The sequence below is a fragment of the Ambystoma mexicanum genome, chromosome 8, assembly GCF_040938575.1.
Source record: "Ambystoma mexicanum isolate Mex_15411 chromosome 8, UKY_AmexF1_1, whole genome shotgun sequence".
NCBI classification, from domain to species: Eukaryota; Metazoa; Chordata; class Amphibia; order Caudata; family Ambystomatidae; genus Ambystoma; species Ambystoma mexicanum.
Genome location: NC_090929.1, coordinates 1,496,728,494 through 1,496,742,641, shown reverse-complemented (window position 1 = coordinate 1,496,742,641; position 14,148 = coordinate 1,496,728,494).

The window sequence follows — 14,148 nt, the reverse complement described above, 5'->3', positions numbered from 1 at the left end:
CAGCTTGTGGGTTTTGCTTGTTTATTTAATCACCCATTGAATGCCCAGGGATATTCTAATCCTATGGCCATTCCAACCCACTAACTGCCCCGGCCCAGTCAAACCAAATCTTCCTGGCATCTCTTTGAGCTATGTCTGTCAACCAGTAACATCAAACTTCAGACTACCAGTGTTATTTCTAAGCAGTCTGCTGAGAGTTGAAAGGACTCATTACGAGTTTGGTGGTACCTGGGCGGTAAATTCACCCAGATGCCACCAAACTCGTTTACCGTTACCACCAGTTGGTCCAGCAGTATTACCATTGGATGGTGGCGGTGTAAATCCCCATTTTCTTTGAGTCCATAGGACTCAATGGGGCATTTCTGCTGGAATTTTGCAGAAAGCTGTTGGATTTACCTCCAGCTTGCTGCTGGAGGTAAATCCTCCAACTTTCCGCGAAAAAGTTATAGTTTGGCGGTGCGGTAAAACAGCGGTATACTTTTATTTTTTATTTATTTATTTATTTAAATTTATATAGCGCGCAAACAGCCCAAGGGCATTGAGGCGCTGTTACTTGTAAGAGCTTAGTTACAGAGGTACAGGAATGGTAGCAGTTGTTGGTACATTATAAATACTACAGACATAATTCAATACTTACAGCTTATGCAGTTGGTCATTACAAAGCTTATGTCATGGGTTTAGTATTCATGCTGATGCGAGAGACCATATGTGAAGAGGATGGTTTTCATAGCTTTACGGAAAGCGATGAGGGAGGTCTCGCCTCGGATTGTCGGAGGTAGGGCATTCCACTATGTGGGTGCAAGATATGGGAAGCTGGAACCACCCTCTCTGGCTCTTTTTACTAGTGGCACATAGAGCATGTTGGTATAGGGTGATCTGGTTGGCCTCGTAGAGGAGACGGGGTGGATCCTTGTGAGAGATAAACAGGAGCAGTGAAGTGAATGCACTTGTGGGTCAGTGTCAGAGCTTTGAAGATGATTCTTTCCTTTATTGGGAGCCAGTGGGCTAGTTTTCTAGCCTCCGAGATGTGTTCTCTTTTAGCAATGCCTTGGGCTGCACGGAGAGCACTATTCTGTATGACTTGTAGCTTCTCCAGATTTTTATTGGAGGTTCCTAGAAAGAGTACATTGCAGCAGTCTAGCCTGGAGCCAGTGATGGCTCTGGCTATGTTTGTGCAGTTCTCTTTGGAGAGAAAGGGCCTGACTGCGTTGATTAGTTTAGCGTGATATGCAGCTGAGGAGGCTAAAGTGTGGGGGAGAGGCAAGAGCCTTGGGGCACACCACAGAGTATGAAGGTGGGTGAGGCAGAGGCTAGGTCAGAGAATACTTGCATGGTTCTGTCTTGTAGGAAGGAGGTGATCCATGCAGTGGCATCAGGGGAGAACTTGGCCGTGGAGGAGAGGTGGTGGCATAGGACGTCGTGATCTACAAGATCGAAAGCCACGGATAGGTCAAGAAGTAGGAGAAGTGTTGGTTTGCCCATGCCTCTGGCATCGTCCATCTAGTTTTTCAGGTCAAGTAGGGTGGTTTCAGTCCCGTGTCTAGGGCGGAAACCAGATTGACGGAGTCCCAGGAGTTTGTTCTCTTCAATGAAGTGCTGAACCTGCAGGTAGGCAGCTTTGTCCAGTATTTTGAGGAGGAATGGGACAGTGTTGATGGCTCTATAATTGTTGGGGGATGTCGGGTCGAGAGTTGTTTTTTTTAAGAGAGGGCGGACCCAGGCTTGCTTGAGGGAGGCAGGCACTTTCCCTGTGGCAAAGGAAGCATTGACAAAGGCTGTCAGAAAGGGAGCCAGCGCTTCAGTACAGTCCTTGATGATGGTGGCTGGGCATGCATCACCTTTACAGTTAGAGAGTTTGATATTCCTCATTATGTTGATGATGTCTTTTTCCTGTATGGGTTTGAAGGAAAAAGGTTGGGGGTGGTCCGAGGCTGGTGGTGGGACAGGGATGTGCGTATTAGGGAGGGCTTGTTTAGTAGCTAGTATTTTGTTTTGGAGAATACTCAATTTGGTTTGCATGGCCGTTTGTATTTCATCGCGCCAGGCTTTGTCTTTGGTGAAATTCTGGGGGGTGGGAGTGGGTGTCTCTAGCTCCCTGAAGATGGCGAAGATTTCTTTTGAGCTAGATTGGGCTTCCGAGATTCTGGATTTAAAGGATTTGGACTTTGCTAGGGTGATTGCCTTTTTGTATATGGGAGAGCGGGTTTTAAAGATCAACTTATCTTTGTCAGAGTGGGACGTTTACCACTGTGTAAGTGCATCTTTTTTTTCGTTGCAGAGTATGAGAAGGTCTGGCGTGAACCAGGAGTTGGAGTGGGTGGTCGGTTTGGATTTCTGGGTTTTAAGTGGGGCAATGGAGTTGATAGCTGCTTTGATGGCAACATCATAGGCTGTTGCGAGAGTTTCTGGGTCTGAGGAGAAAGGTGGTCTGAAGGCAGGGCCTTGGAGGAAGGGCAGTAGCCTTTCCTTAGTGAGCTGATGGGAGCTTCTTGCGAGGCGGGGAGGCAGGGGTGGGGGTGAGGGAGTGGAGGGGCTGGAGGTAAGGATCCTAAAGGTGATGATGTGGTGGTCAGTCCAAGGGGTGGGAGTGTTTCCAGTGATGATGAGTGGGCAGTTATGCTGTGCGACCCAGTCGAGAGTTCTACCCTGGGTGTGAGTTGGGCTAAAGATGGTGTTTTTGTATCCTAGTGCCTTGAGGGTTGAATCAAGAGATTTGGCTGCTGAATCCTTGCTGTCCAGGAGGCCTAGGTTGACGTCCCCAAGGAGAATGGCTTTTGAATGTTTTTTGAGGTTGTCAGAGAGGAGGTGGGTGAGAGAGGCTTGAAAGTCTCCTGTTGGGCCTGGAGGGCGATAGACAGTGTGAATAGTAATGGTACAATGGGGAGAGAGGTGGATTTTGACTTGGAGGTAGTCGCTGTTGTTGTGCAGGGATTTCTCTACCTTTCTAATCGAAAGGCAGTCTTTGGCAATGATTGGTACACCTCCCTCTTTAGAGAGTCTATCCTGTCTAGTGATGGAGTAACCAGAGGGCAGTGCAAGGGAGAGCGCGGGGCCGGAAGGCCTTGTGTAACCAGGTTTCTGAGATCATGAGCAGATCGAGGTCATGGGTGGTTATTGGTCATGGATGTCCAGAGCGTGGGCATTGATGAACCTAGCGTTGATCATGGCGCATTTGAGATGGGGTTCTGTAACGGCTAGGGGGGGGGTCCATAGGGAGAGTGGGTGCAATGGTGGGCGTGATTGCGCTGGGGGAGGTAGAAGAGTTGCACAGCACCGATTTTCCAATGGTGGTGGACACATGTGGCATCACATTTGGCACAATAGCATTCAAAATGGGGGCAGAAGAATTGCACATCACAGATTTTGTACTGGGGGCTCATTTCCGGTAGTGGTGGACACATGTGGCATCACATTTGGCACAATAGCATTCAGATTGTGCACTGGGGGCTCATTTCCGGTAGTGGTGGACACGTGTGGCATCACATTTGGCACAATAGCATTCAGATTTTGCACTGGGGGCCTCATTTTCGGTAGTGGTGGACACATGTGGAATCACATTTAATATAGAAGTAATACAGTTGGAAATGGGGTCAGCTGCTTCATTGACAACTATATTGTGGGTATCTATAGTGGCTGTGGGCTTAGTGGTTGGGCGGATGTGCCTGACCTTGTTAGCACATATAGTGGGAGGCATAGTACGGGAGCATAGCCGTTCATTGCGGGTGCTCGTGGGGAGGGGCTGGGAGCGGAGGGTGGCCTCTAGCGTGCGGGCACGTAGTCTGAGGCACCTGGTGGCAGGGCTTGGGTGGCAGACAGCAGACGGGCAACGAAGCAGAGCGGCCAATTTTGAAAGGTGAACCTCGTACTTATAGGCCACGGGATAGTAGGCAAGGTTCAATCTGCTCAGCTCGGTACAGGGCGCCAAGGATTACAGAATGGCACTTTGTCAGCAATGGTAGTGGCAATGATGAATCAGAGTTTAAAGTTTCCTGCTAATGTTGCAGAATAGAGCCCAAGGGTTTACCGTAGTGTCAGGGGCCCATCATGGGAGAGGTTGCAGTTCCGGCGGTAGAATGGGTCCTCCTACACCGTCTGGGCCGGCCTCTCATGGCCTTCGCGGCTGGCCACCTGCGACTCCGCCTACCAGCGGATGTTTTCAGATTATAACGAGGTTCAGCCTCGTTATCGTGCCACGCAGCGCCCAGCATGCGCAAGTCAGGCACAGTATGGGGACAGGGTCAGGCAGGCCCTTCTCCGTCGAGGCAGCAGCTTGCCTTGCAGCACTTTCAGTGCTTGGATCCGCTTCTGGGCTGGGGGGCTCCTGCCCTCACCCCTCTACGAAGATGGCTGACAATAATCCCGCCCCATTTGACTTGCACTGCCCAATTTGCAATGCGCCCCAATGATTTAATTGCAGTTGTACAGGCGCTACTGGTGTAATAACAATGTCTCAACCAAGTGTGCCTTCAGCCTCTTGATTTATATCTTTTCCTTGCACTGAAGTACTGTTAAAAACAACCACTGACAAAGCCAACAGTTTTGTCCTGTGTGTTGGTGTTAGGCGTTTTTCAGCCACTGTTGTCAACAGCCCATTCAATAGCACCATTTTGCAGCTGTTACCATCATATGGCCAGGTAGTACCATTAAGGTAGGGCCTGGCAAATGCCTATTTCATGTCTACAAAAACGCCCAAACTGTTGGCTTTGCCAATGCTTGTTCAGTTTATTTGTAATGTTTCGTGATGTTGGCGACTTCAGGTAACATCCTTGGAGGTTGATGTCATTTTCTTCGATGTCATCAAGTTTGCTAGCGCAGCACCAACAATTTTTTTCATCAAAGTAAGACCAAAAGCCGGCATTTTCTTCAGTATTTTGCTCTCATAAAGTGAGTTTTGTGAAAGCAAAAGCAAATTATTTTTGTGTCGCTTGTGTGTTCACTTGGGTCGGACCTGGATCACCCCTGCCTGCCCTTACCCTTGGGCGACACGTAGGCCATTTGATACAAGGCCCCCTACCCCTCCCTTGTAAACGTGTTGGGCACTTAGCACTTCTCTTTATTCGAGCAGATGGCTAATTAAAGTCCTGCTGACACACCATAAACTATTGTAAAATATATTTTTCTGTCATTTTCACCGCGATAAACACTCATCTGCTGCAGCAGACTGTTTATAAAATGGGGACAAAATCATATTTATTTTCACTTCTGAAAGAAAGCCAGATCAATTATAACACAGTGCTGATTTACAATAAATGTGTGAAGAAGCAGGGTTAAATAAAGCTTGGGTGATTACAAGACCACAATACACTTAGCATTGGTGTTTTTTTTCTAAAATAGACAGGGTCATAATGTAAACACATATCAATTAAGTGAAGGGAGGGGTCTTGCCTTTACTAGAGTAATTCTTTTAGCATTTAAGAATGTTGGCTGATTGTCGATGTGCTGCATGTGTACCGCCTCCCCCCACCCCACTCCTTCCCAGCATGGCTCTGCCTATTTGTATCCGCCATCTTGATAATGCTACTGTGATCTCGACAAAAAACAAGACTTGGTGCCAATCCACTCATGGCGCCACTTCCCTTGGCAGAGTGATAGGGTGATAATTGTAAGATGGAAGACTCCAGAGCTTTCTGTGGTCAGATGGGTGTGACACTGAAGCAAAGGGGAAGGACGAAATCTCCATGTATGTGGCAAAGACTGCAATGATTTACTGTCCATTAAAACCTCACTGGACCAAACGTCTGCAAATAACTCCATTCAGGATCTTTGTTTGCGGGACATATAAACGTCCCTGTAAAAGGAGCACCTGTGCAGGCAATGTTGCATTGGAGCAATGGCGTCCCTGGCACAGGGGCAGCCTAAAGAGCAACATAGGCTCTTCCTCAGTAGTAAATAATGAACAGAAAAGCAGATCCTCCTGTTGGTTCCGCAGGAATTGTAAGCACGCATGAAGCTTGTAGTTTTATATACTATCTTGTCCAATCACAGCCTGAGGTCCGTACCATTGGCTATGGCCTAGCAGGTTGTTAAATCGGTCCCAAACAGGACCAGAATAACTTGAGTCAATCCAAACCAGACTCAATGACAGAGCAGACTCAATGACGGAGCAGACAAAGTGCAAGGCAAAACCCAGCTTTATTATCATTCAAATAACACCGAAACAGCATACAAGCATTCAAATCTTGTGACTCTCAGTGTGTTAATAAGATATATTAATTTAAGTACTACAAACAGGTCATCTATGATGTCATAACATCATCACAGTTTGCAAAAACTACAGTATTGGGGATTGGTTAGCAGGTTTGGCTACATATAGATTATATAGGGGTTAAACATTTCATTGAATTTAACCATATTTTATGGTTCCACCTGGAACAACCACTATATTGATAAAAGTAAGAATACATCATCTATACAGTAAATAATTGGTTGGCCTAATATACGATGGGTGGCAGAACATTAAGGGTTTTTATAGGTTGGCTCTTTGCTAACCAACCATGGACACGTGACAGGTCGTCAAAATATGAGCAAGACGGACAGTAGGGGGAGAGAGGCCCATTGACTGTCCTTTGTTCAATTAAATAAGTTACCATCCCTCATTCTCAGACCATGAGACCGGGCAATCTCTTTGTACTTGACCTTGTAGGGCAGCTCATGTCTGTGTTTGGTTTTAGGGAGTAGTGCAGGTGTTCTGTCTATGTTGGCCTCTAATGAATAGCCAGTGTTCTCCAATTGTAGGTCACATGCTAGAAGACCATGTATGAACTGGAATTAGATTTGAGCTAACTTCAACATGTGTGTCGTTTTTTCTGTTTCCACCAGGGACACTCTTGTTATTCTTCATGGAGTCTTTGGCTTACTGTGTCAATGCACCTAGCAACAAAGACTGATTGTATTCTTATAAAACTTGAAATAATCTGAGAGTACTCTACTTACGTCTTGGGAATTGCTCTCTCCTGCCTTTGTTACGCCGTTCCCATTCTCCCTTATTTCACTTTAACCGCGGCACTAATTGTCAGCTACCGTCTGAGCTCTGCACGGATCTGTATTTCTGTGGATTAAGTTGTTTGAGTTTTTCCTGAGGGTATGAGGCCACGCTCTTTCAAAAGGATGATGTGGCTTACCTTTTTAAGAAGATGGCTGCCCAATTACACTCTTGTTTCTGTGTTAGCGAGCTACGTAAGTACATCATTCATGTTGCATTCACCTGAAACATTGGCCACATTAGTGTTCTTCATGCCTCTGGATGCTGTATTAATATTCTTCATGTATAAATGCATATTTTACCTAGTGTACGTGTTATTCATGCAGATTGCATGTTTGCTCGTGTCTAATGCATGTGCTTGTTACTGTTACAATGTTAGTTAAAATGCTTTTACCATCTTCAGCTTACATCCTCTCTATGTCCTCCTGTACCTGCTTGGGATAAAGGCTCCTGCTACGCTACTGCATATAGCAGAGTAGTGCAGTGTGCTTTGCTAAATGTTTGTCTGCAGGGTGGATTGCTTAGTGTTCTGTGTGTTTCAGTTTGTGCTTGGAGTTGGATTATGGTGAATGTATTCACGGTCTGCTGGCTTCGAAGCAAGAAGCCTGATGCACAAAAGGTTTCGTACAGATGCGCAACATGCAGTGCGCCAGGCTTCTGGGTACGCAGCCTGCAGATCGTTACAGGGAGCATCAAGGAGCTACAGCAGGTAAGTGGAAGGGGAACAACCAGGCCACGCAGTGGCCGAGGGTGCAGGGCGGACTGGAGGAGGGTATAGGAATAAAAGACCGACCTTGAGGAGGCAGCCTTCACTACTAGGGTTCTGCAAACTCTGTCTTTTGTTCCCGGCATATAAAGCTGAACAGGTGAATTATCCTGTGGGTGTACCCCTATTTGGTATCAGGTAATAATGTCCCCATACATAATGTCGCCGGGAAAAGCCATTGGCGACATTATATATGGTGACATTATGTATGTGGATAGATTGTGGGGATGTCCCCTGCTCCCATTGTAAAACAAATTTTGTTGTTGCAGGGTTGTCCACCCATTGTTCAATGTAATAATGTCTCTGCAAAAAACACAGACTTTTTTGTCAGAAGACATTTTTGTGGGGACATTATTACATGGAACCCCCTATTTACCTTGAAACTGTGGTCTATAACCTACGAAGATTAAAATAAGCTTGAAAAGCTCCATCAGACTGTGCAAGTGCAAGTGCAAGTGGCGCTAGAGTTAGTAAGATGAGTACCTGAATTCATGTAAAATCGTGGAACTATGAGGATGTCTCTTAATGCAAACGTAAGAGGAGGTGACCAGGGGTGGACTAGGAACCAAAGGAGGCCCTGGAAAAAATGTCATAGGGGCCCCAAGTTGCACATGTTCAGCAAGCCCAACCATATTGGAACACTTGAAAATACCACACAAAAGAGGCCCTGCGTGCAGAGGCCTACTGGATATCTCCAGAGTTCCCTGTAGGCCAGTACGCCCATGGAGGCCATTCCGTCCCTGAATGAGACGAGAGCTCCATCTGAAAGCTCTTGGACGAGCCCCTATTGTCCTGTGATTCATTAAACTCTGGTTAGGTGCATGCCGGAACCCAGGGAGGGAGCCCCACAGTGTCTGCTTTGTGTGAAGTGCTGTAGGGGCCTTGCGAGCAGGTCCAACGTCCCTGCCTTGTTTTGCCAAGTAATCGCTGTCTGAAGTCAAGGAATCTGCCGTAGGAGAGGAGATCCTGGAATCATCTGGAGGGAGCCAAAGTGTTGGGTCTCCATCTGAACAGAGCATCAAGGGCAGTTGGACGCGGCGGGAAAATGGGTCAGCAAAGTATCATCCTTGTAGTATTGGAGGCCAGTCACCATATTTCTAATGAATGCATAGAAACAAATACAATGGCTGTGGACTCACACGCTATGGACGATGAAGCCGCCACCTGCACTCCTGCAGCAAATCAGTTGGAATGCAGTCTGCAGATTGCAGCTGTGGCATGGATGAGCTGTTAGAATGGAACCCAGGGAGCTGTGTGCCAGTGTTCAGGCAGGAGAGCATATGTGGAGATAAAAGAAGAACTGTCCGAGCACTTCTAAGCCCCTGTTTAAATTATGGCTTGCTGTAGAATTGTGAGCATGTCTGTCCTTTAGGTTTGCCTTTGGAGGCTGTTCAAAGGGTCCACCTCATTCCTTTCTCCTTCTTCTATGGTGGCATCACTCCCAATGGCCAGGCTCAGGTGACTGTAGCCTGGCATATTTCCCTGTAGGTGCCTAACTTTATCCTATGCCATCAGGTGACTTAAGGCAGGTTCTGGATCACAGCAGGAGCAGCACAGATCCTCCAGATGCAGTTATGCCGGGACCCCACCCCAAAACCTGGCACTGTTATAGTGCGGATCATGTGGTAAGGACCAAACTGGAGCCAGTCAAGTGCAGAATAAAGACGGTAATTTATTTTAACAAATTCTTCAGTTACAAATCAGGTAATCAGGTCACATTGTTTAGATAATAAAATCACCCCGGATGACACTGCACATGGATTCAGCAGCTCACCAGGATCACCTGACGCACACATAACTCTCACACCGCTGACACGCACAGGATTCCCCGCATCACGCGGCTGACACGCACAGGATTCCCCGCATCACACAGCTGACACGCACAGGTTTCCCTGCATCACACAGCTGACACGCACAGGATTCCCAGCTGATGCACACAGAACTCCCGCAAAGGATTCCCCGCATCACGCGCCTGACACGCACAGGATTCCCCGCATCACACGGCTGACACGCACAGGATTCCACGCATCATCGCATTGCTGACATCATTCCCACCCTATGCTTCATGTCTGCATTCACTCAGGATACCACACATCTTCCTCCTACCACAATACAATTCATTCACACAGGTGAAAATGTGATACAACAGATACCTTTCACCAGGAATAAGACATCAAACTACCTGGCGTCACCTCTGACCTCTTCTGGCAGCCCATCCTCCAAGCTACAAGGAGCTCTCCACCTGGTCTTCCTTCCTGTGCTCTGAGGCGCCTAGATTCAGCGAGTGACTAGCTCCATGGTGCTGGCAACTAGAGGAGACTTTGTGGCTGTTGGCGGGTGGCAAGATGATTGTAGCGTCTTCCTCTCCTGCTGTCAGTTCTCAGGCACCAGGGCTCATGTGCTCCAAGATCGTGCTTCAGGGCTATAGCTTCTTCCAGCACTCTGTGGTTTCCCGGACACCGAGGGTCTCACAGCCATGCCAGTATTGCTAAATTTGTCCCACTTGCCTCAGCTTTTTGACCCAATAGACATGCGTGGTGTGGCAAAAGTCTATTGCCTGAAATGGGCATGGCAGTTTAAATCCCAGTGTTTGCCCCATACTCCAGTGCCACAATGCTGCAACACACCTAGTGTAGGCTCTCAGACTGGCTCGTGAACCAAGCTATTACACCATCCAAAGCATCTAGCGTTCTAAGCGCAGCATGCTTTCCAAGTCTGCCCTAGTGCTTCACACGCAGTCCGCTTCATGCCCCCTCACTCCTCTCTAAAACAATGCCTCTCTCCCACTCTGGATTTGTTTGGGTGCCGAACAGTCCTGCTTCTATATCTATGCAGCTTCTGGGTTCATTGGATTATGAGCACGTGATCCCAGAAGGGGCTCCTATTTTTGGGCACTGCATCCAAGATGGCTTCCTAACTCGCATCATCGGAACTGTAGTATTTTCCCCTCCCAAAACCACAATTAAAAGTAAATCAAGATGTGACTAGTCCAAATTAATTCTGCTAATCCTGCTACCCAGAATTTGCCCGGATGGACCTTGTCTTGATCCCCTTAGGGGCCTGACTGCTCTGAGCTGCCCACATGAATGCCTTCCACGTCAGCTCCACTTCTGCCTAAGGCGTGTTTGAACTTTCCCATAGGGCCTTACCAATGACGCTAATCCGTCTCTAAAACATGTACCAGACCGACACATTTGGAAATGACCCCTCTCCAGAAGTGAATATGGAGAGCTGGGCGAGGGTGTAGGCAGATTGTCAGGTGCAAAGACCTATGAGGGTGAGGGATTTTTACAGCTACTCTGACAGAAATCTGTTCTGTGTGGAGAAGAGAGAAGGAGGCTAACGGAGGAGGTGTTTTGGGTAGGCGGACTCGGAACTATGTCCCTGCACGAGGATCTGTTTTCGTTTTTAAACTCCAAGGGCTTCCTCCTCTTAGATATGAGGATGGAACCTCCAACATGCAACTGTAGCTATGCTGAGGCTGTATTTCTATGGGTCGCTGGACAGCAGAATGCCTTGCAAAGGCTGGCCCTGGATCCTTATTAGATTGAACACAGCCCTGGCGAGTGTTGGGCTTTGCTGGTCAGCGGGTTTGGCTGATCACACTGACCGATGGTGTCATACTTTATTTGCTGTGAGGAAGAGATGTACGTGGTGAACACTTATCAATGGAGCTGAGCACCGGCTGGCTTTAGCAGACCCCAAGTGTGGGCGCAGTCTGTGCTGTTCTGGGGTTGGTGTCAATGAGTGCCTCCCAGGTGCATTGTGAAAGGAATATGAAGGTGGCGAATGGGTTGCGTGTTTCCGTTATCAGTGTGGATCTGACCCTCTATAGGAGGCTCTAAATTCTGGCCTCCAGAAGGGCCTTCTAAGGGCTCAAATGTGTGGAGGGAAGCCACAGCGGGAATCAGATCTTTTCACACTGTTACAACCCCCCACAGGTCAATGTTCTAGTCTTTGAGGCCTCTGTGGAGAGTTCCATGTTAGTCTCTTCTTCTCATTTAAGGGTTAATCTTTAACAGCCTGGCTGGTTAGGAGTGTTTCTTTCTATCCCTCATTTCAGTCTTAACATGAGACAAATGCCCTCCTTGCTAATGGATTTTGGGGCAAAGAGTCGCCTTGAATTGGAGCCATGTGTATAATTTGGAACATCTTTTACATATGTTATGGCTGGCATAGGCAGGATCATTGAAAAAATAGAAGTTTGGGTTCTTTAATTAAGGAATAAACCCTGAGCGGGGGAGATGGGGCATTACCACGTCAGGTAATGCCTCAGGGTACATAGTTACAGGCAGGAGCAAAGCAAGGGCTTTAATGTAGGTCCCAGGCATTACCAGATCCCGTAATTCCCCCAGCTAAGGGCTTATTGCTATTAGTACCTTCTCCCTTTGCATGGCGGCCATTGGAAAAAGTATTGATATTGATATTTTATTTCTATTGCGCTCGTACACAAGTGTTTCAGAGCGCGACAAGGCAAGGGAGGGGAACAGGGGAGAACAAAGCAACTATCTTACTAGGCCCAGTGACATAGACAATTCACAAGTGCATGGGAGAGGGGAGGGGAAAAGTGCAAGGAAGAGGGGAGAAGTGGAAAGTGCTGAGCAAATGAGAAACAGATAAATAATAATAAATAAATAAATAATAAAGGCAACAAACAGTGGTAGTGCAGCCAGCAAGTGGTAAGGGTTGGGTTTAAAGCAGCAGACAGTGTAGGTCTGATAAGTGCAGGAAGAAAAAGGCGGGTGGGGACTGCATGGGTACAGATACAGACCTTAGTGCAAGGGGTGGCCCAGAGGCAGTTCGGGAGGGTGGCAGGGTGAGCAGGTACCTTGACCCGAAGGAAAGAGGGTGGCCAGGTGCACGGTGCCAAGAGAGAACAGACCAGCAGGGGAGAGGGGATAGCTAAGGCAGAAGCAAAGAGGAAGGTCTTGAGGTGCTTCCGGAACCAGAGATGGTTCTCATCAAGTTTTAGAGTGGCAGGGAGGCTGTTCCAGAGGGAGGCCCCAGCCGAAGACAAATATCTACCCCCAGCTCGTTTCTTTAAAAAACGACTGACCCTGGGGGAGTTAGAGGTAGAGTAGTGAAGATCTCGAGAGGGGAGGTATTTGCGGAGGGATAACTGAAGGTATTTTGGACCCAGGCCCCAGAAAGTCTTGTGGACAATGCAGTAAACAAAAAAGATGGCCGATAGAGAACGGGGAGAAGGGACTACATGCATCCCTTCTCCCTTTCCATGGCAGCCAGAGCGCGGCTGTAACCGGCCCGACAAAGGCTTTGTTGGGCTGGTAACTTCCCAGCGAGGGCCAATGAGCTTGCTTGGTACAAGCTCATTGACCCTCGCCGGGTGCCATTAAAAGGTAGTTGTGAGTGTGCAGAATACTAACCAAGCCTATCAGGGATACTGTGGCCTTATTAATCCCTGGCATGCAGGGGCACTATGGTATATCCTATTCCATCAGTGTGCACCTTTCAAGTACAGTATGGCACACAAACCCCTTTGCTGGCCCTCTAATACCGCACTCCTGTCTCACAGGTGAGTGCCGCATAACCCCCAATAACTGGAGGCAGGTGCTTCTAACAGGAATGTCATCTGAGAAGAAAAAAAGCGGTTGCGCCACTCTGAAGCCATGATCAGACGCCCCAACCATGGGGCACAAGCAGCACACCTGTGATGCAGAGAGGGGCTTCCATGGACCTTGAGCCGCTTCTCCACCTCTGAGAATCGGTGTGGCTTGGCCACCCGAATCACAAATAGTGCAGGCCACAGGAAGTGGGAGAGCCGTCTCTTTGAGATGCCCCTCTGTGGGCAAGTGCAAGATGCTGTGCAGTTTCATAAACACCCTGGAGGGACAACACGTCTGTCTTCTGGGCAGTCATGGAAAGGCGGAGGGTCAGTCACTCCTCGACAGGTGGGCTGCCTTTCACAGCTTGCCCTCAGACGTGGGTGAATGCACCAGGAGTGCCCACAACAGACACTCCCAAGAGATGTGCAAACAGCCGCAGTTCTGCAAGTACTGTTTCATACCGCCTTCTCATCACCATGCTCATGGAATGCACAAACGGATCAAAAATTAACATTTTGTGAAGTAAAGCAAACGTTCCTTAGTGGCCTTCTGTACATTACCTATTTCTGCCATCAGTTTCATGGTTCCAAAGGATTAAAACATAATAAAAATCGTACACAAAGTGGTATTTCTGGAATAATGCTGGCAGCATTACAGCAAAACTACTACCGTTACCTCTGGATCAATGGTAAACCCCACATTGGGCGGAAGTAGTAATTACCTCCGGCGGTATTTCTGTTAGAAAATCTGCCCAACTCATAATGAGGCCCCTAGTATTTGCAATTGGGGGGTATTTCAGTTTACTCAACGTTTGCGTTTCAGCTTGTTATTGGAGC